Source organism: Maylandia zebra, linkage group LG3 (assembly GCF_041146795.1).
Source record: "Maylandia zebra isolate NMK-2024a linkage group LG3, Mzebra_GT3a, whole genome shotgun sequence".
In the NCBI taxonomy this organism is placed as follows: domain Eukaryota; kingdom Metazoa; phylum Chordata; class Actinopteri; order Cichliformes; family Cichlidae; genus Maylandia; species Maylandia zebra.
Genome location: NC_135169.1, coordinates 14,819,951 through 14,839,738, shown reverse-complemented (window position 1 = coordinate 14,839,738; position 19,788 = coordinate 14,819,951). Strand labels below are relative to the sequence as shown.

At 39.6% G+C, this 19,788-nt stretch overlaps 1 long non-coding RNA gene across 2 annotated transcripts; it reads left to right on the top strand.

Moving 5' to 3' along the window:
- Window positions 1-2,338: 2,338 nt before the first annotated feature.
- Window positions 2,339-5,112, top strand: LOC143414953 (uncharacterized). Of its 2 annotated transcripts, none has more exons than XR_013095568.1 (4): window positions 2,339-2,812; window positions 3,171-3,323; window positions 3,696-3,781; window positions 4,370-5,112. It is a non-coding gene; the product is annotated as an uncharacterized LOC143414953 (long non-coding RNA). The 2 variants fall into 2 exon arrangements; XR_013095566.1 differs by having other exon boundaries at window positions 3,691-3,781.
- Window positions 5,113-19,788: the final 14,676 nt, after the last annotated feature.

Here is a 19,788-nt window from a genome sequence, read left to right as displayed (position 1 = left end):
ATTGAGCTGGGTCCTGACTAGGTTGTTGCTTTTGGTTTGTAGGGTGTAGCTGAAAAGCTGCAGCCACATGTAAATTACAACAACTTGGAATAAAGTTTGTAAAGCAAAGAATGTGGTTTGGTTTATCATTCGCATGCAACATACACAAATTGAAAGTTTTCCATAAATAGCCCCCTCCCCTGACATAAAACCCACTCAGTTTTCCAAAATTGTCTCCACTTCCACTCAGTGATTTCTCAGTGTTTCTTTATTTACCACTATACGTCTGACTAATGCATAATTTTCTTCTTTATCAGCTATAAAATATGTGGTCAGAAAGCACACACAAAGCAAAGCAGCCACATGGATGATCAGTAAGTGTGACATAAAGAATAAATCATTTGTTAATTTAATGACCATAAATTGCTGTTGGCATCATCTCTGTGGGCTTATGCTAGCTTTAAACTCCAGTTTCCTCTAGAATAATTTGAACTTTTCAACTCGCTGCTAAGGGAGGAAAAAATTGCCAAGGCAATACTGAAATGGGGGAAAAAAGATGGAGGAGAAAGATAGGAAAAAGATAAAAATAGAAGACTTGGGAGTGAGGAGGATAAAAATGGAAATGATGAAAGATGAGTGATGGAAGACTCTGGGGTAAATTCAAGCCCAACAAAGGCAATGTAAGCACTGCTTTTTGATGTCTATTTTTTATCCGTCCATCAGTCTACGTTTGCATCAATAAATAATCCATTCCTTTATCTATTAATCTTTGCACATTGATTTCTCTGTTCCCTATTCATTTTCCACATATATATTTCCATCTCTTTATCACTTTATCCTCTAGCCATCCATCCAAACTAAAATGATATGACTATCTTTTATTTATCATCTACTCATCTGCTTCAAGGTTTGTGTTGTACGTTCAACTTTATTGTTATTTGAGTTGCTGTTGCCTTCCTGTTAGCTCAAAGCAATCTGGCACTTCTCCTCTGACCTTTGATATCACCAAAGCCTTTTCACCCAGATAATGGCTGCTCACTGGCTTTTCTCTTTTTTGAAAACCCTTGAAACTGGTGGTGGAAAAGTTCCAGTAGAAAAGCAGTTTTTAAAATAGTCAGATCAGCCTGTTTGGCATCAACAACCATGCCACTTTCAAAGTGACTTAAGTTACCTTTCTTCCTAATTCTGATGCACCGCTCAACCTTCAGGAGGTTGTCACCACAGACACAGTACTTGAACAGGCTTACATAACAAACTGTAAATAAATATGTAGCATTTTAAATTAATTGATATCATCTGTGATATCATCTTAAAATGAAAACAACTGAAAATGTCCAAAAGTAAAACAAATTTTAACACACAAAAATCCTCGAGCATACTGTGACCTGTATCCCTCTGAGATTAATATGTATGTATGTATGTATGTATGTATGTATGTATGTATGTATGTATGTATGTATGTATGTATGTATGTATGTATGTATGTATGTATGTATGTAGATATATATATATTTATATATACAGGGAGTGCAGAATTATTAGGCAAATGAGTTTTTTTTCCACATCATCCTCTTCATGCATGTTGTCTTACTCCAAGCTGTATAGGCTGGAAAGTCTACTACCAATTAAGCATATTAGGTGATGTGCATCGCTGTAATGAGAAGGGGTGTGGTCTAATGACATCAACACCCTATATCAGGTGTGCATAATTATAAGGCAACGTCCTTTCCTTTGGCAAAATGGGTCAAAAGAAGGACTTGACAGGCTCAGAAAAGTCAAAAATAGTGAGATATCTTGCAGAGGGATGCAGCAGTCTCAAAATTGCAAAGCTTCTGAAGCGTGATCATCGAACAATCAAGCGTTTCATTCAAAATAGTCAACAGGCTCGCAAGAAGCGTGTGGAAAAACCAAGGCGCAAAATAACTGCCCATGAACTGAGAAAAGTCAAGCGTGCAGCTGCCAAGATGCCACTTGCCACCAGTTTGGCCATATTTCAGAGCTGCAACATCACTGGAGTGCCCAAAAGCACAAGGTGTGCAATACTCAGAGACATGGCCAACACTGAAAAAAAGGGACTGGCCATCTCTTGGATTTATGTAAGCATCTTGCATGCATTTAACACAATTGCCTCATGTTTTAAAGTTAAATGTAACTATATAGTGTAAAAACTACATGATATGCAGAAAGGGTGTATTAAATTGTTCATATCATGTTCAGGTGAAGTAAGTCAATAAGATAGCAACGTTAAATCTCGTGAAACCACGCGTGATTTCATCTCGCGGGCTTTGGATCGTGGTTTAAAAAAGGCATCCATCTCAGTCAAGTCGAGCAGCCAACTCTACGTTTTTGGTATGTCTTGATTTTTTGAATTAATGTTTACCATATTTCAGCCAAATGTAGTTAAACGTCTAGAGTGTCGCCATGTAACATGCTAAAAAAGAGCCGTTAGCTTATTTGCTGTTTTATCTGTTGTCAAAGAATTGGCGCTTTTTCATTTGAATTTGTCTTTGGCACAAGAGCCGTAATATCACATTAAACCTAATTACGAGGCACTCATAACATAATTTGGTTTTCTGTGTGAATAGATTTGTCAACTGACTCTTCAGTTACATTGTGTATTTACTGCACCGTGGTGTTAGTGAGATTTTGGACATTGAACAGCTTTAGCTAATATCATCAGCGGCATTATGCTAGCTTACATCCCTACCCCTCCTGCCCTCACCTGCTGTCCTTTTGTTTTTGTTTTTGTTTTTGTTGATGCACATTGAGAGACCACATCTATTCTGCATTTCACCAGGAGTCAGCTGATGGATTGTGGGTTCAAGGTGTTATGGTAAGAAAGTATATTCTATTTTCGTTTCTGTAACTTAATTATAATAGGTTTTTTATAATTATTAGGTGCATGCATACTCACCCTATTAATACAACTGAGAGATCCAAAATCTGCCATAGGTTTATCTTATACCTGTATGTATTGCCAGAAAGGTGATTACTGGACTCGCATTAATGCACACTTGAACTGAAATGAGGTTGTAACTTGTGGGTTGTTGGGTTGCAAATCAGAAACAAACATCTTTGGATTTTTTTTAATCCCATAAGATCTGGAAACACAGTTTTTATTCAACAAAACATTACTGATTAACCAAGCACAGTGCCTGCTGTTATTTCAAAATAATTTTATGTCATTTCAGATAAAATGCAGCATTCCAGTGCATCCCAACCATGCCTTTACAGTCAAGGTTTCTGACGGAGCTGAGTTTCTCTCTGACAGTCTGCTGAAAGTGTTTGCAAAGTGATCGGGGGAACAGTGCACAAAGCTAAAGGATGTAGCTGCCATTATGACAGTAAGAACTTTAAAATTCTTGAACTACAAAGTGTATATGTATTGCATTAGGTCAGTAAAAGATTTTTATGCTACATCCATTGAAACAGTCAACTATTACCTGTGAGTAATGATTCCACTAAAAGGATGCCATAATTTTCGTCATGCATTTACTGGCCCACTGAGAAAAATTTATCTTTTTTAAAAAAATATATGTTCTGGAAACTATATATCCATAAAGTTGATGTCAAACAGGAACTTTTGATATTGCTTTGTAGATGCTGGTGTTGCATGTTGACTGGTTTAAAAAGTCAAGAGTTTTTGTCTGGGATCATTTTCTTCTGTGCTACTGAAAAGTTCACAAATCTCTGTTTTCTTTGTTATAATAGTCAAGGATGACATTAATGCTCGGAGTCCCTCATCAAAGTGCTCCACATCTGTGTGAAAGACAATTGCAACATCTTGGTGCAGGAGTTCATGGTGAGTGTTTTATGAGTAGATTGTGGATTTGCAACATTTAAAAATGCATTTAGTTATCCACTTGATCCTCATTGGACTGGTTAGGACCAGTAGTCCTCTTTAATAATTTGAAGTTCACATGAGGCCTGGTAGTGAACTCGGCCGCCCCCCCTTGAGGCCCCACCCCTGTATTAGGGGTCACATCAGTGTGAAAAAACTTTAAATTTGTCATTCTAATGAACAAAGGAAAATCCCACCAATATTTACATTAGCTTTTGTTTGAAAAAATGACCAACTGACCAACAGCTAACCAAATTGTGGGGCTGAAAGTCTAAATTCTAACATCTTCTGAGTGACATAACCTGGATTTCTGATGGGCCGGTGTCTTTCTAACAAAAACTAATGTAAAGCATTTGAAATTATTATGTTTTTCACCCTCTCTTAGAAACTCTGTTAGACCATGAATGGCAGCATGGCAGGCCACTCTTTGGCTATAGCTATTTACTATGTTGCTTGCATTGGTTTAAATTACTCTAACATTAGAACTGGTAGATTCAAAAGAGATGAGTTTAAAAAGGAATCTTAAAGAAATGTTTTGTGTTTAACCAGGACTTGACTGAGGCCACTGCACAGATTGAGAAAACCACAATGAACATCTGTCTCCAGAGGATGCGCCAGGCAATGACTTTTCTGATGTTGTTCTTCAAGATCTGGATAACGTGACCTTTGCAGTAGCCATGCTGTTTGGACCTTTTTTATTCCTTCAACATGAGTTACCCATCACAACTCTGCTACACTTTTGAGGTGATTCAAAGGGTGGTAATGGAGTTGGATGCAACTCAGCTCTCAAGGAAAGCTCACAACTAAGACAAAACTGCTCCTGCAACAAAGCTCACTGTTATGCATGTGAGGTGATCAGCTCTAGGTGAGAGGACATTTAAATCTCACACTTGTTCTGCTGCATTTTTGAAGCTCAATTCCAGGAACAGATCGCAGGGTTCATTTTTATATACACTGCAACTGCCATGAGGACGAGCCGTTTTTGTTGTTGTTGTTTGTTTTTCCTTTTGCTCTGTACAGCATTTTGGCAGCATTTTTAAATTTCTCTTTGTATTTTTTCTTTCTTTTACTAGTGAAGAGATGTAGCGTGAACAGTTATACAGTCTAAATATCCCATATGGGTCGTGTGAAATGGTATTTTCAATTTCATTCAGTTGAAGTAAAGAACGTTGAATATTTCTAAGTGTGCTGTTTTGAACCAAGATGTCACAGTATGATCAGTGCTGTAATTTTTGACAGTCACTGTATCAATGTTATTTTTGCGTCTCTTGAATAAAGGTTTTGACCTGCAAGTGCTAATTTCTTTAGTTATTGGGGTAAAATGGGTAGTGTTAATAGGAAGGTGTTTGCCAATTCAGTAACCTAATTTAATGTTAATGGAAACTAACATTATCTCAAATTGTTTAGTTATAATTGTTGTTTAATTGAATCTTGATGTCAGAGGCCTTAAATAGAATGTTTTGATTTGTTCTTTCCCAACATTTTTCAAAAGAAACAGTCTAATTTCTTTACTGTGATTGATTCCAGAGAACACGGAAGAACTGACATTATTTAACTGTTGATTTATGTAGATTCAGTGGAGGAGTAATGTCAGTTTAATTCTTTACCTACTGCAGTGAAATTAGACATTTTGTTTTGAAAGGTTACTAGTGGATGCCAGCAACCATCTTGGAAGAGAACAATACAATCTGTTATAAGGCCTCCATTTGAAAATTGTGTATTTGATACTAGAATATAATAGCAAAATGTAATTTGAAGATAACATGTAGTATTTAAGTGACCAAGTAGTATTGGGTAAAAGTTATTGAATCGTGTTGGGATAACGTGAGAAAATTGTGAAGGATTAAAATATTCCAAGAGCTCAAATTACTTCATCAAAACATGTTTAAGTCACATTTTATCAACACAAATTGCACAGGTTTATTGAACATGAATAAATTGTGTTAATTTAACTCAATTGTTTAAGTTGCTGCCGAAGCAAAACATCTGTGTGCAACAAATGTCCACCATTGAATTAAGTAAATCCAACAACATATTTTTTTCAGTGAAGGTAAGAAAGGCTGAAAGACGACCACCACTGAACAAGACACACAAGCTGAAACGTCAAGACTGGGCCAAGAAATATCTCAAGACTGGTTTTTCTAAGGTTTTATGGACTGATGAAATGAGAGTGAGTCTTGATGGGCCAGATGGATGGGCCCGTGGCTGGATTGGTAAAGGGCGGAGAGCTCCAGTCTGACTCAGACGCCAGCAAGGTGGAGGTGGAGTACTGGTTTGGGCTGGTATCATCAAAGATGAGCTTGTGGGGCCTTTTCGGGTTGAGGATGGAGTCAAGCCCAACTCCCAGTCCTACTGCCAGTTTCTGGAAGACACCTTCTTCAAGCAGTGGTACAGGAAGAAGTCTGTATCCTTCAAGAAAAACATGATTTTCATGCAGGACAATGCTCCATCACACGCGTCCAAGTACTCCACAGCGCTGCTGGCAAGAAAGGGTATAAAAGAAGAAAAACTAATGACATGGCCTCCTTGTTCACCTGATCTGAACCCCGTTGAGAACCTGTGGTCCATCATCAAATGTGAGATTTACAAGGTGGGAAAACAGTACACCTCTCTGAACAGTGTCTGGGAGGCTGTGGTTGCTGCTGCACGCAATGTTGATGGTGAACAGATCAAAACACTGACAGAATCCATGGATGGCAGGCTTTTGAGTGTCCTTGCAAAGAAAGGTGGCTATATGGGTCGCTGATTTGTTTTTGTTTTGTTTTTGAATGTCAGAAATGTATATTTGTGAATGTGGATATGTTATATTGGTTTCACTGGTAAAAAATAAATAATTGAACTGGGTATATATTTGTTTTTTGTTAAGTTGCCTAATAATTATGCACAGTAATTGTCACGGTTTGCCGGGGCAAGCCGTGTGGAATATGAAATAGGACCCAAAATGCGGCAGCTCTGGTGCAGATGAGTGTTTATTTACAGGGGTGTGAGTACAAACAGCGGTGGCGACAAAACATGAAACCGGAAACCTAAACTGGGTAAACTAATAAGACAAACCAGAATGAGGACGCAGGGAGGTCCAGAGAAATACATACAGGGAGAGCGAGGGGAAACAACACAGACGAACCAGCGATTACCAAGACAGAAAATACAACTTAAATACACTCAGAGAACACAGGGAGATTACACACAGGTGGGAGACACAGCTGGGAGTGATTAACATGACGAGACCAGGGAGGCAAACTGAAAACACTCACATAAGACGCAGACCTTCACAATAAAACAGGAACACACGGGGGGGAACAGGGTAAACACCAATTAGAGAACAGAACCAAAATCGCGAAGAGAAAACACAAAACGCTGGGTCAAAAGGACCCAGGATCATGACAGTAATAGTCACCTGCACACACAGATATCCCCCTAAAATAGCTAAAACTAAAAACAAACTAAAACTACTTCCAAAAACATTCAGCTTGGATATTAATGAGTTTTTTGGGTTCATTGAGAACATGGTTGTTGTTCAATAATAAAATTATTCCTCAAAAATACAACTTGCCTAATAATTCTGCACTCCCTGTATATAAGATCAACAGGACCCTGAGAGCCTTCATCAGGAACTCAATGGGGATGTGGCGTACAACACTGGAGGCCAACCTCAAGCCCATAGCACAAGTCCCCATCAAGTGTGGGAAAGAGCATCTACCAAGGAGATGCTCTGTCCCCACTGCTGTTCTGCATAGGCCTGAACCCCCTCAGTGAGATCATTAACAAGACTGGCTACGGATACCGACTACGGAATGGAGCAGTTGTCAGCCACCTCCTGTACATGGATGACATCAAACTGTATGCCAAGAGTGAACGAGACATCGATTCACTGATCCACACTACCAGGCTATACAGCAATGACATTGGAATGTCGTTCGGACTGGAGAAGTGTAGTCGGATGATAACAAAGAGAGGGAAGGTAGCCAGAACGGAGGGGATTGAACTACCAGAAGGCAACATTGCAGACATAGAGGGCAGCTACAAGTACCTGGGGATCCCACAGGCAAATGGGAACCATGAAGTGGCCGCTAAGAAAGCTGAAACCAGCAAGTACCTGCAGAGGGTCAGGCAAGTCCTGAGGAGTCAGCTGAATGGTAAGAACAAGATCCGGGCCATCAACACGTACGCCCTGCCCATGATCAGGTACCCTGCTGGGGTAATAGGCTGGCCAAAGGAGGAGATAGAAGCCACTGACATAAAGACAAGAAAGCTCCTTACCATGCATGGAGGGTTTCACCCCAAGTCCAGCACCCTGAGGCTGTACGCTAAGCAGAAGGAAGGAAGGGGGCCGGGGACTGGTGAGTGTCAGCACCACAGTCCAGGATGAGACAACGAACATCCAAGAATACATCACGAAGATGGCCCCAACTGACAGCGTGCTCAGTGAATACCTCAGGCAGCAGAAAACAAAGAAAATGGAGGAAGGCAATGGACCATCATGGAAGGACAGGCCCCTGCACGGTATGTACCACCGGCAGATAGAGGAGGTGGCTGATATCCAGAAATCCTACCAGTGGCTGGACAAAGCTGGACTGAAAGACAGCACAGAGGCACTAATCATGGCAGCACAAGAACAAGCTCTGAGCACAAGATCCATAGAGGCTGGGGTCTATCACACCAGGCAAGACCCCAGGTGCAGGCTGTGTAAAGATGCCTCTGAGACAATCCAGCACATAACAGCAGGGTGCAAGATGCTAGCAGGCAAGGCATACATGGAACGCCATAACCAAGTGGCCGGCATAGTGTACAGGAACATCTGTGCCGAGTATAACCTGGAGGTCCCGAGGTGAAAATGGGAGACGCCCCCAAGGGTGATGGAGAATGACCGAGCTAAGATCCTGTGGGACTTCCAGATACAGACGGACAAAATGGTGGTGGCTAACCAACCGGACATAGTGGTGGTAGACAAACAGAAGAAGACGGCCGTAGTGATCGATGTAGCGGTTCCGAATGGCAGCAATATCAGGAAGAAGGAACACGAGAAGCTGGAGAAATACCAAGGGCTCAGAGAAGAGCTCGAGAGGATGTGGAGGGTGAAGGTGACGGTGGTCCCATTATTATTGTACTTTACATTATTATACTTTATTGAGCCCCGTGGGGAAATTGCTCTCTGCATTTAACCCATTCACTCCAGTGGTAATCGGAGCACTAGGTGCAGTGACTCCCAAACAGATCCCGGGAACAACATCGGAGATCTCTGTCCAGAAGAGCGCAGTCCTGGGAACAGCTAAGATACTGCGCAGGACTCTCAAGCTCCCAGGCCTCTGGTAGAAAAAAAAAAAAAAAAAAATATATATATATATATATATATATATATATATATATTGTACATATTACCAAACCCTATGCTTAGTTAAAGATTTATGCAAAGTAGTAACATGTGCCTTTGATCATCCATCCAAAAGCTCATCAATCACTTCTCTGTAAGCCCAAAAAATTGTCCTGTTCAAATCGTAGACTGATTGCATGCACAACTTGAGAAGGGGATGTACTGAAAGATTATTGCACAGACTGAGGAGTGAACCGATGTACTAAAAGAAAAACAAAAAATGTTCTCTTTTTTCAAATCTGAGACCTGGTAAAATGTCTGAAATGTCAGAAAAGTTCCTGGTAAAGCTGTTCTGTGTAAATTAATCTGAGAGTACAATCTGTTGTTTTCAATTTGACTGAAGCCAATAACTGAGTTCTCATTTGTTTTTGCATTACCCGCACTGTCACTCAATAACCACCATGGGAAAGTCAGATGAGAAGAGCTGCACTTAAAAATCATCATAGATTTGAGGGCGACAAGCCATTAAGTTCAGGACATTGATTTCTGGATTGAAAATCTATATTATTTTTTATTTTTTTAAACTCTGCTTTAGGGACTTTGAAAGGTTGTTCCAGGCAGAGGTCACCACTGCTTTTTATTAAACATGAGATCGATGCAAACATACAGAATAAAACAACTAAAAAACAAACACACTCCTGTCATTTGAGTTTGACATATGCTTATACTGACGCCCCAGCCATGCCCCAGTCTTCAACCAAAGGACATCAATCTCTTTCCCAGAGTACATTTCCTCTAAAGATTGAGCCCAGATGTCACATTAACCCCGAACATGAAAAAGAAGTCCTCAGAGGTTTGTTTTAATCTTTCCTCACAAACTAAACTGCAATCAATCACAGTCAGCTCTGTTTATACTTCCCTGCATTTCAGTTTGTGGCTTGTATGACTGATTTAAAAGAAGTCACAGAAACAGAAAAGAAAAAAAAGAAAAGGCTTACAATTCAGGAGGGAGAAAAAAATTTGACTCCAAGACAAATCACTTTGCTGTTCATGGCTTTTCATGAAATAACAAAATGAAAACAAGACTGGCTTTGCTTGAATGGACGTTAACTATGAAAAACCGCAGACCGTAGAAAAAGAAAGTTTGACACATTTATCCAAAACATAAGCAAGAGTGATAAGAAACCTACTGTATTAAAAAGAGAGGCACAACCAGCAAGATATCAACAAAGTCAAATTCAAACGCAGGGCAAATGTGAGCCTAATATCCAGAGAACTGGAAAACGGGATTTAACGGGAGTTGCGAGCATCAAGATAAACAGCTTGTGGCACCAGTTCACAGCTTAAGCATGGAGCCATTAAAGCACTGCAGAGGAAGTTGCAGGCTTCTCATCCAAACAAACAACCTTTATTTGTCATATACACAATCATACAGAGTACAATATGTAGTGAAATGCTTGTGTTCGAGCTTGACAGGCTTGATTCCACGGTGTGGTTTTAGCCTGGGGAGTGGGGGGTCTACTCCCAACTCCTGCTCCCTAGATGCGTAGTCTTCCCACTACACTATTGACCCATGCTTTCATGTTGTTTATGCCAAATTCTGATCGTGTCATCCAAATCTTGCAGGAGAATCCGAGACTCATCAGACCAGCCAATTTTCCAATTTTAGTGAGTGCATCAAAAAACAGGTTGAACAGGCGTACCTAGTACGCCAAATAATTAAGCAATAAGCATTAAAAAAATATGATAGCAAAAAATATTAAAATAACAATGATGTAAAATCTGATATTCATGAATAGATGTGTTAATTGTTAGAATAATTAAGATCAATAGAAGAAAAGTTAAATTAATTAAACCCTAAAATATAATGGAACCTCATAATACGCCTGGTCTTATTGCGAGGTGGCAGCTCATGGCAGGGGTGGTCCTAGCCTGTTTGATGCCCTGGGCGAACACTCCCTCTTTATTAATAAAGTATTCTGATTCTGATTGTTTCAGGATACATGACCTGCCATTCTCCAATGATACATCTGCTTACCTGTATCTTTTGCTCGTGTCTCCTCCTCTTCTTTTCTCTTTTTTCTAAACTGAGCACCTGATGGCTTCAAACTTTTCTTGTCCATCTTCCATTGCTTATAATTTTGCACTCCAGTATGAACACCCATCCCCCAACTCGAGGATCACCACAACATAACCTAATAGACCTACACCTTAGTTCACAGATTCACTTTGTCTAAGGTTTATTTCTGGGATTTCGCACAACCCAGGATTCAAATCATGAATACATAATGGGCTTGGATTTACAACATTATGAATGAAATGTGCTCTATTTGGAAGCAGCAGTTGGCAAGCTAGAGAGAAAAATGTGTTTGTGGTACGCAAACAGATCATATACATAAGAGGGGTGTAGCTACATTTTTGGAGTATGTTGCACAATTTAAAAAAAAGTGAGGATATCAGAAGTTTGCCCTGTGCTTTGATGCAACATTTGTGTGCTGCTGAAAACAAGATTTTATGTTAATTGTTAATAATAATAATAATAATAATAATAATAATAATAATAATAATAATAATTATTGAGTGTCCAACCTAACAGCCAGTGGCTCAGAGTTCCACTGGCCTTTATCGAACTGTGAAAACTATGAAATATTTTAATATATTTTAATACAATTTAATTAACAGAAAAGTTTATATTATTTGACTTTCAACCTGAAAAATGTTGCGAAAACCTTGTAATTAATATGGTCTAATACACCTTATGATACGGTGGCCCCTAGAGACAAAGCATGTACAAACTCCAAAACCCATGCAAATTCCAAAACACATGCAACATCCAAAACACGTACAAAATCCAAAACACGTACAAAATCCAAAACATGTATAAGATCCAAAACACATGCAAACTCCAAAACACTACGGAAGTGCTCCAGGACGCTAGGGGCAGTGTTGAGCTCGATTTGCAAAATAAATGGCAAGTTTGTTGCAAACACATGGGCTGTATGGGACGGTCTAGTCTCCTTCGCGCTGCCCAGGTGTCCTAACAACCATGATACTAACTGCTGGAAACGTGTCATACAGCTTTGTTTGACAGAAATGAAGGAGAACATATTTTGTTCATTTGTTTCTACATGAGCTTTGTGTGATTTGACAAGTATCTGAGGCTGAGACCACAGGACTGTAAAACATGATTTTTGAGCTTCATTTCTGGACTGAACAGTCATTTAAGATTAGTTAGTAAATAACAATTAGCTAATGTTGTTCATGACACTAAAGTCATATCACTTTGGTAATGTAAATATAATATGGCCAATATTATATTTATTATATTAATCATTATTAGCTATTACGGCAGTGAACTTGAACTGTGTCAAATACTGAGCTTCAGTACAGATTCAAGTTGCAGTTATTTATATGTCTTATCACCTCAAATCTTCACTCAAAGAAAAGTATCTTTGACAGTGCATATATAGGTGTATCATATATAAGAGACAAATGTTGTTCCTTCAGTATGTTGGCATTACTAAATTTGGCCCATTGCTTACATATATTTATAAAAAGAAAATATACGAGCTGTGATAACTGTTTCTGATAAAATGAAGAGTAGACTGATATATTAAATATTCCTTTATTGGGTGAGAAAATCATACCATGTCATAACTGCTTTAAGTCATACAGAATAGATATCAGAGCCTTAAACAGGCTGACTTCTGTTAAATGGGTCAAACTGGGCAGAAAGTCTACAAACACATAACATCCTTATAGAATATGATGTAACACTATAGATCAACTTACCTCAGAATATATAAAGCATATAAACAATTACAGCAATATGATGCAACAAACACAGCAGTGCTACTAATCCAAAATACTCAAAGCTTCATAGAACTGGAACAAACATTTATTTTTAGGTCCATTCTGCTGCTGATACATACTTTATTTTTCTGAACATTAAACTTGTTGCTGCCTTTCATAGTGTGTAACTTGAAGGCCCTGAGTACTTTCTCCCACACTGAAAACACTGGGATGATAACATTATTTGAACATTACCTAATAAGACTGATTCAGGACAGACAATTAGTTATGTTAAACTTTCCTAGCAGTCCTTCACAAACAGGGAACAGTCTGTCTATTCTCTCCATCTGTCAGCTGCTGCTGGCTCTTCCTCCTCCTCTTCCTCACACACTGCTGAGTTTGTCCTGGTGGATCATCAGGGGTGCAAAGCCTCACAGATGATGTGCAGCAGTGGGTCCCTCCGTCTGTCCTCACTCTGGACACTTGCAGTTGTCACACATGGAAATCAAATGTGTGATAAGCTGCAGGATTCAAACACAAGTGTAACTTATAAATACATGTTCATACTTTTATTACACAGTCAGAGAGAAAGAAACAGAGAGAGAGTGCAGGACAGACAGACAGGTGACAGTCTCAGGTGTATACACTGCTACAAAACAGCACCAGAGAAGGAGGATTTAGTGTTTGTGTTATTACGAAACAAGAAGAGTTCCCAGATGGTACAGTGGACACATATGTGACTCCTGTGATTAAAGCATCTTTCTTTCAGCTTAATGAGTGAACCGTCAGCTCATTCAAAGACACGTTAAAGTCGGTTTGGCTCGACACCACCGAACAGAGGCAGCAATATAACATAGCTAACATTAACAGTGCAGTGGATCCTGCTTGTGCCGTGATATTCAGGACTGCAAACCGAGCAGCATCACTGACTTTCAGCTTGTTGTGTTTGTGGATATGTGACTGACTTTAATTATCTATAAAATCATCAGATTCTCTGTAAGATTAAGGCCAACTATTGAACGGCGTATATTTTGAAGTAAAGGCTTTAAAACCAAGTTAGTACAAACATCGCTAATGGCACATAACTTTCCCGACATGTGGCCTACAGTAATGTTTTAATGTTCTTCATTATAAAAACATTTACGCATAAATAAGTGACATAATTTTCAGTACTTACTTTTAAAAGTTTACTCTTCGTCCGCTCTGCTTCCACCGTTTTTTTCAGCAAAATTATCCACACCCACCGCCGCGCTATAAAGTCTGGGATATGTTGGGCCATGAAGGCTATACCGGCCCATCCTTAAAATTCAGGGAAATGAAGGACGCATTTGAGGGCCGCATTTCGAGCAGCCTTTGGATTGGGACAGCCTTCGTTGTGTTGCTGTGACGTAATCGGCCTTAAAATGCAGCCTTTAAGGCTGCAGAATTGGGATACAGCCCAAATCTGGTCATTGGTACTTCCTGGCTTGTGTAGTTACTAGGTAACAAAAGCTCAACTCTTCCCCTAGCGTCCTGAAGCACTTCCGTTGTGTTTTGGAGTTTGCATGTGTTTTGGAGCCGTCTGTTAAAAAGCCAAGAATTTGTGTTTTGACTTTTTATAATCTAATTATTCTAGTTATTATTCTGCACCTCCTAAACTTAGTGCAGGACTTTAATTTCTAAACTTTTCGATTCCTTGTGTGAGCTCAGTGTGAGTGTTGCTTTGCTGTAAATGTCTGCAGGCTAATTCAAAAGGTGTCAAGTGGTGTGTCAAAGCATTTGGAGCTCTCAGCTTGAGCTTTATTTTGGATTTCTGACATGACGCATAGGTTTAACAGGCTGAAGCTATTTATCAAGAGGTGTGGAGGAGTTTGTGTTCATGACTGTTTTACTGTAATTTTAGATGGTAAACAGAAGGTTTATGCTTTTTTTCTTTTCTTTTTGGTCTGACACAGCACCAATGCAAGGAATTTTAATTTGTGAAAACAAAGCAATTTGGTATAAAAATGAGAAGAAAATGCAAACTTTTTTCTTTCAAGTATCCTCCTCCCTAAAAGTTAATTAGTGCATCCGATACAATAAATGTCATGTTAAACACCCTGTCTGTTTAACATGACAGATGACTTATTGGAAAAAGAGCCTGTCATGGTCCTGGGCCATGTGGGCCCAGTATTCTTAGTTTCTTGTATTTTTGTATTTCGTTCCTTATTTAGGCCATGTTTCCTAAGTTGTCCTGTTGTGGTGTTCCTTATTTGACTTCCCCTTGTGACTTTTATCCCCTGTGTGCCCCTCTATGTATCTGTGAGCCCTCATCTCCCCTCCTTGTTTCATTCCATGTTTCCCCAGCCCACTATGCCCGTGCTCTCTCTCTCCTCCTGTTTGCACCTGTGTACTTCCTGTTTTACTTTGACAGTCTCCCGTCAGTGTTGTTTACTCCTGCCATGTCTTGTTATGTTTATCTGTGTCAGCTGTGTTCCCATGTGTGGCCACTTCCCCTGATCATCCCTCTTGTGTATTTAGTCTCTGTGTTTCGCGTCGTCTGTGTTACCACCCCCTGTGTTCCGTATCTCCAGCCATAGCTTTTTCTTAGTTTATGTCCAGTTTAGGTTTTCTGTTTGAACTATTACCCTTATACTGCCCTCGCTCTGGTTTGTTCTGTTATCAGCCATAATAAAAGGCTCGCTTTTGTTTAATCCACTCCTGCATCTTCGCTTGTGTTCGCGTCTGGGTCCAACACACACATTCCCACACGGTCTATCTCCACGGACCGTGACAAGAAACCACAAACTATTGAGTAAAGCTAAAGACTTTGTGAATAGTCATAATTTATAATGTGTTAAAATTTGTTTTTAGGTAGAATTAACAAAGTGACATATACTTGAACCAGTCTATTTACCATCTACACCACGAGTCACTTAAAAAAAAGGAGGAGGTTAACTGTGAATAAGAATACTCAGACATACTTGGGCTCTGACAGTGTAATTCTTTTACTCTTTCTTTAGATCTTGGAAACCGATTTGCCCTTGGGTAGTAAAAGCACCGGAGTTCATGTTGTGTTCTACCTCATAGTCATCAAAAGTCCATTTGTAGGTGGAGATTTTATACATGCCAAACACATGCCCCAAACGCAATTTCATTGTTCTTGACAATGACAATAAATAAATAAATACTAAAAATACTAAATACATGTACTCGGACTACTCAGAATTGATTTTTCTACAGGAAGCTAACCGCATAGGAATCTTACACTTATAGAAGCTGAAGAGCTGCAGGGCTTCAGGTAAATGAGGTTTTCCTTCCAGGGTGGGCCTGAATCACAGGTGATTACACCTACCAATTACATCACAGAGAGTGGGTTCGGCTGGGTCGGGTCACATGTGGCCCATTATTCTCCTGTATAGACTAGCCCGTAAGGCTAATGATATTTGATAGGCAGTAATTATACAAATGTGGAAAATGGAATCTGTGTCTCTTGGTGGGCATGAGCCACCAACCTTTCACTTAACAGCCAACTGCACCACAAAAACTGGCGTTTTCAGTTGGTTTTGCATCACCTGTCACTCTCCATCTACATATCCCAGTGGGTGAATGGTCAAGACTGAGCAGCTATAGACAGCTTACAAGAGAAATTGCATTGTAAAGTAGTAAATTAGCAATATATTAATAGATATGTAATTACTACAGTTTAATGAGTGGTTGTTTGCAAATAAGTCAGTGTTATGCAAGAACACTACATGAGTCCACCACAATCTACTACCAACCAACAATTACAAGAAGGTTTTCTATGCAACATGACACACCTCTGTTTCACTCAGCAACTCCCAGCGACATGAGGGAATATATATTTTTAGATGGTGACCTGTGGTTCTCATCCACCTTAGACCTCTGGGGTGTTGGACCTAAGGCCCTATCCTGGTTGGCACATCTCTGTTAACAACTACATATGGAAGTTGGGATCTGACTGGCTCCTGTTTTAAAAAAAAGAGGGACTGGAGAGTGTGTTAAATTCAGGGGGACCACACTTCTCGGCCTCCCTGGGAAAGTTAATAACATCGCACAAGAAATTAGAGTGTAATCTCAGATTAGTGAAATCTTAGATTATGGAGGAAGAATGCAGTGTTCATCCTAGGCATGGGACACTGGACCAGCTCTTTATTCTGTCAAAGAGATATGAGAGTAAGTAGGAGTTCAATCCGTAGCAAATACATTAAAATATATTCTGTGTGCTGACAGTGGGGTTTGAAGTATCTGTAATGGAATGTCAAGACAAAATTGTAGGTGGAGATTAGCTGCTGCTGTAAGGCACCACATCTGTTCAATGCTGAGAAATCATTTAAAGTTGTACCTTAAAATCTCCCAGCAAATAAAATAACGCCTAACAACATCAACAAAGGCGTTTCTGGGTCAGCTTGAACCACCAACCTTTTTGGTAACAGCTGAATGTGCTAACCAGTTGCACCACAGAGACTGCACTGGTCAACCCACTGGTGGGTATATCTTTAATCTTCACCCCATACAGTAGCCTATAGAGTCTGACTTCTTTAGGTTTGTGAAGATATTTCTCCTGCCTCCTAATGAAGAGGTCAAATAGGGGAAAAAAGAACCTCTGTGAGATATTTACTAAGCTATTGAGATCACCTGAGACAAGATGCACGTGGAGTTCAAACTGCTGGGAATGGATCTCAAGACTGTACTGTAGGTGGCTGGTGTCATAAGTTACCACCTCTGTTCAGTGATGGCCGTTCATGGCTGGTGTAGATGGCTTCCTTTACTTTCTCTTATTTCTCTCCTTAGTCCAAAATGTGAACACATTTAGGCTGTTTGGTATCTCCTATTTAGAGCTCCAGGTATTGCACTCCACAGAGAACACTATATTATTTAACCTGTATGTGATGGACATTCTTCTGCTGGGAAAAAGCCAAAGAGACTGGGCTGGCTCACTTAAGGGATGGGTGTGACTTCCCTCCTCTCCTTCAAACAGTGGTCTGCAATGTTAATATTTTAAATGTTATACTGGTAAATGGTGATTATGCTGAGGTTTAACTGGTATGTAATGCAAGTGCTTCATCCTTTATTGAACTATCAATGTTCTACAATCACTTTAAGTTGTACCTTAAAATCTGTACATATTTTAAAGGGTGTGGTTAAGGAAAAATACATTGTCAGGTAGGCGTGAACCAGCGAACGCTCCAGTTAACAGGAGCCCTGTTAACCAAACGTGCCACAGAGACTAGGCTGGCTTAGCCAAAGGTAGGAGTGGCCTCACCTTTGACTCTAAACCCACCTTTCCTAGTGGGTGAACAGTGAACAGCCATATATGTAAACTATAGCTTGACAAGTTTTCAGAGAGATACAATTATGCAGTAGTAAATTAACAATCTGGTAAATTATTATATGATAAATATTCATTTCATGTTTAGCTGTCTCAATGTGTCACTGTGGGAACCACTTCATACATATAAATATGTGTTCCAATGAGGGGGGAGGGTTTCTACTCATGAGGAAAGGACTATATGTAACTGCCTCAGTCACACTAACGGATGATAATTATCATCACTGTGAAGAGGTAGGAGGGAGCTTTCTGCTATAATCTATTGTTCAGGCTTTGGGGAGTGGGAGAGTGGTGGTTGCCGATTGCGTCCATTCCTCTGGAGGGGTAAAGTGGTGGAAATCTCTCTAAGCCTGTTTGACTGAGGCCCTAAACACATGAAAATGTGTACTTTTATGCGGAGCTGAATTGCTTGTGGATTTACTGTAGTAGAGCATACACAGCATAGTGATGAATTCTTGGTGGTTTAAGTCTTTTGTTTCGGCTATGCTGCTATGTTCTTCTTCTTAAGATATTCCTTTTACACATTTTTTTAAACCAACAATGGTGCTGAAATGAAGAAGAAAGCCAAATGTTTGACCTATATACCTTTGTTATTCATGAAAGAGAGCCTTTGGGGCTTCTTGTTATTTCATTTCATCTTTATTTAATCAGGCAGAGATTAAAAAATCTCCTTTCATGAGAGACCTGAATATTCACATTGTATGTTATCTGGAATCAGCTTTGCCAAGGTTAGTGTGGGAATGTCAAATAAGTATTTACCACAACCTCAATTCCAGAAAAGTTTGGGCTGCAGTGATGCAGGTCAAGGTAACCTAAGGAGCTTGGAAAGAAGAGCGATGGGAATCCTTCAAAATACTTGAAAATGTTTCTTCTCTTATTTGAGAAGCTTCTTTAGTTCTAAAACCAAATGGTGGAGAGTCCTACATAATTAAGTCCTACATAGTGGGCCTCATTACATGAGTCAAGGTGTGGAAAGGGGTGAAGGTTTTGGGTGAAACCATTGTGAGTTCTTGACTCACCCTTTCATGTGACCTACTGGGATCAGTGAAAAAATATTCTCCCATTCCTGCATATCAGTCCTTGGTCTTTCTTCATGTATTTTTCATGTCGCGATGTTCCAGATTTCCAAATGGTGAAAGGTCTAGACTGCAAATATGCCTCTACAAATATGAAAGCTGCCAGCTCCATAGCACCCCCGTACCTTTAGAGATGCTCACTATAATTATAATGAAATTAAATTAATTGTTGGTAACAAGATGACATAACGAGATGGTCCCTCTTTAGTCCACAGGACATGGCATCTATATTTACCAAGATTACAATTCATATTTCAGCTCATCTGATCGAGGAACAGTTTTCCACTTTGCTTTGTTGATTTAAAAGAGCTTTATCCCAAGATGGGGGTGTTCCTGGATCATGTTCGTTGCATGGCTTTTATCACTGTATTTACGGATGGCACAGCGAATGCCTTTTAAAATTTTAATTACAGTATGGTCAGAGTCACTAGTAGAGCTTATTAATAAGTGCCAACTGAAGTACTGAAGATAGACTGAA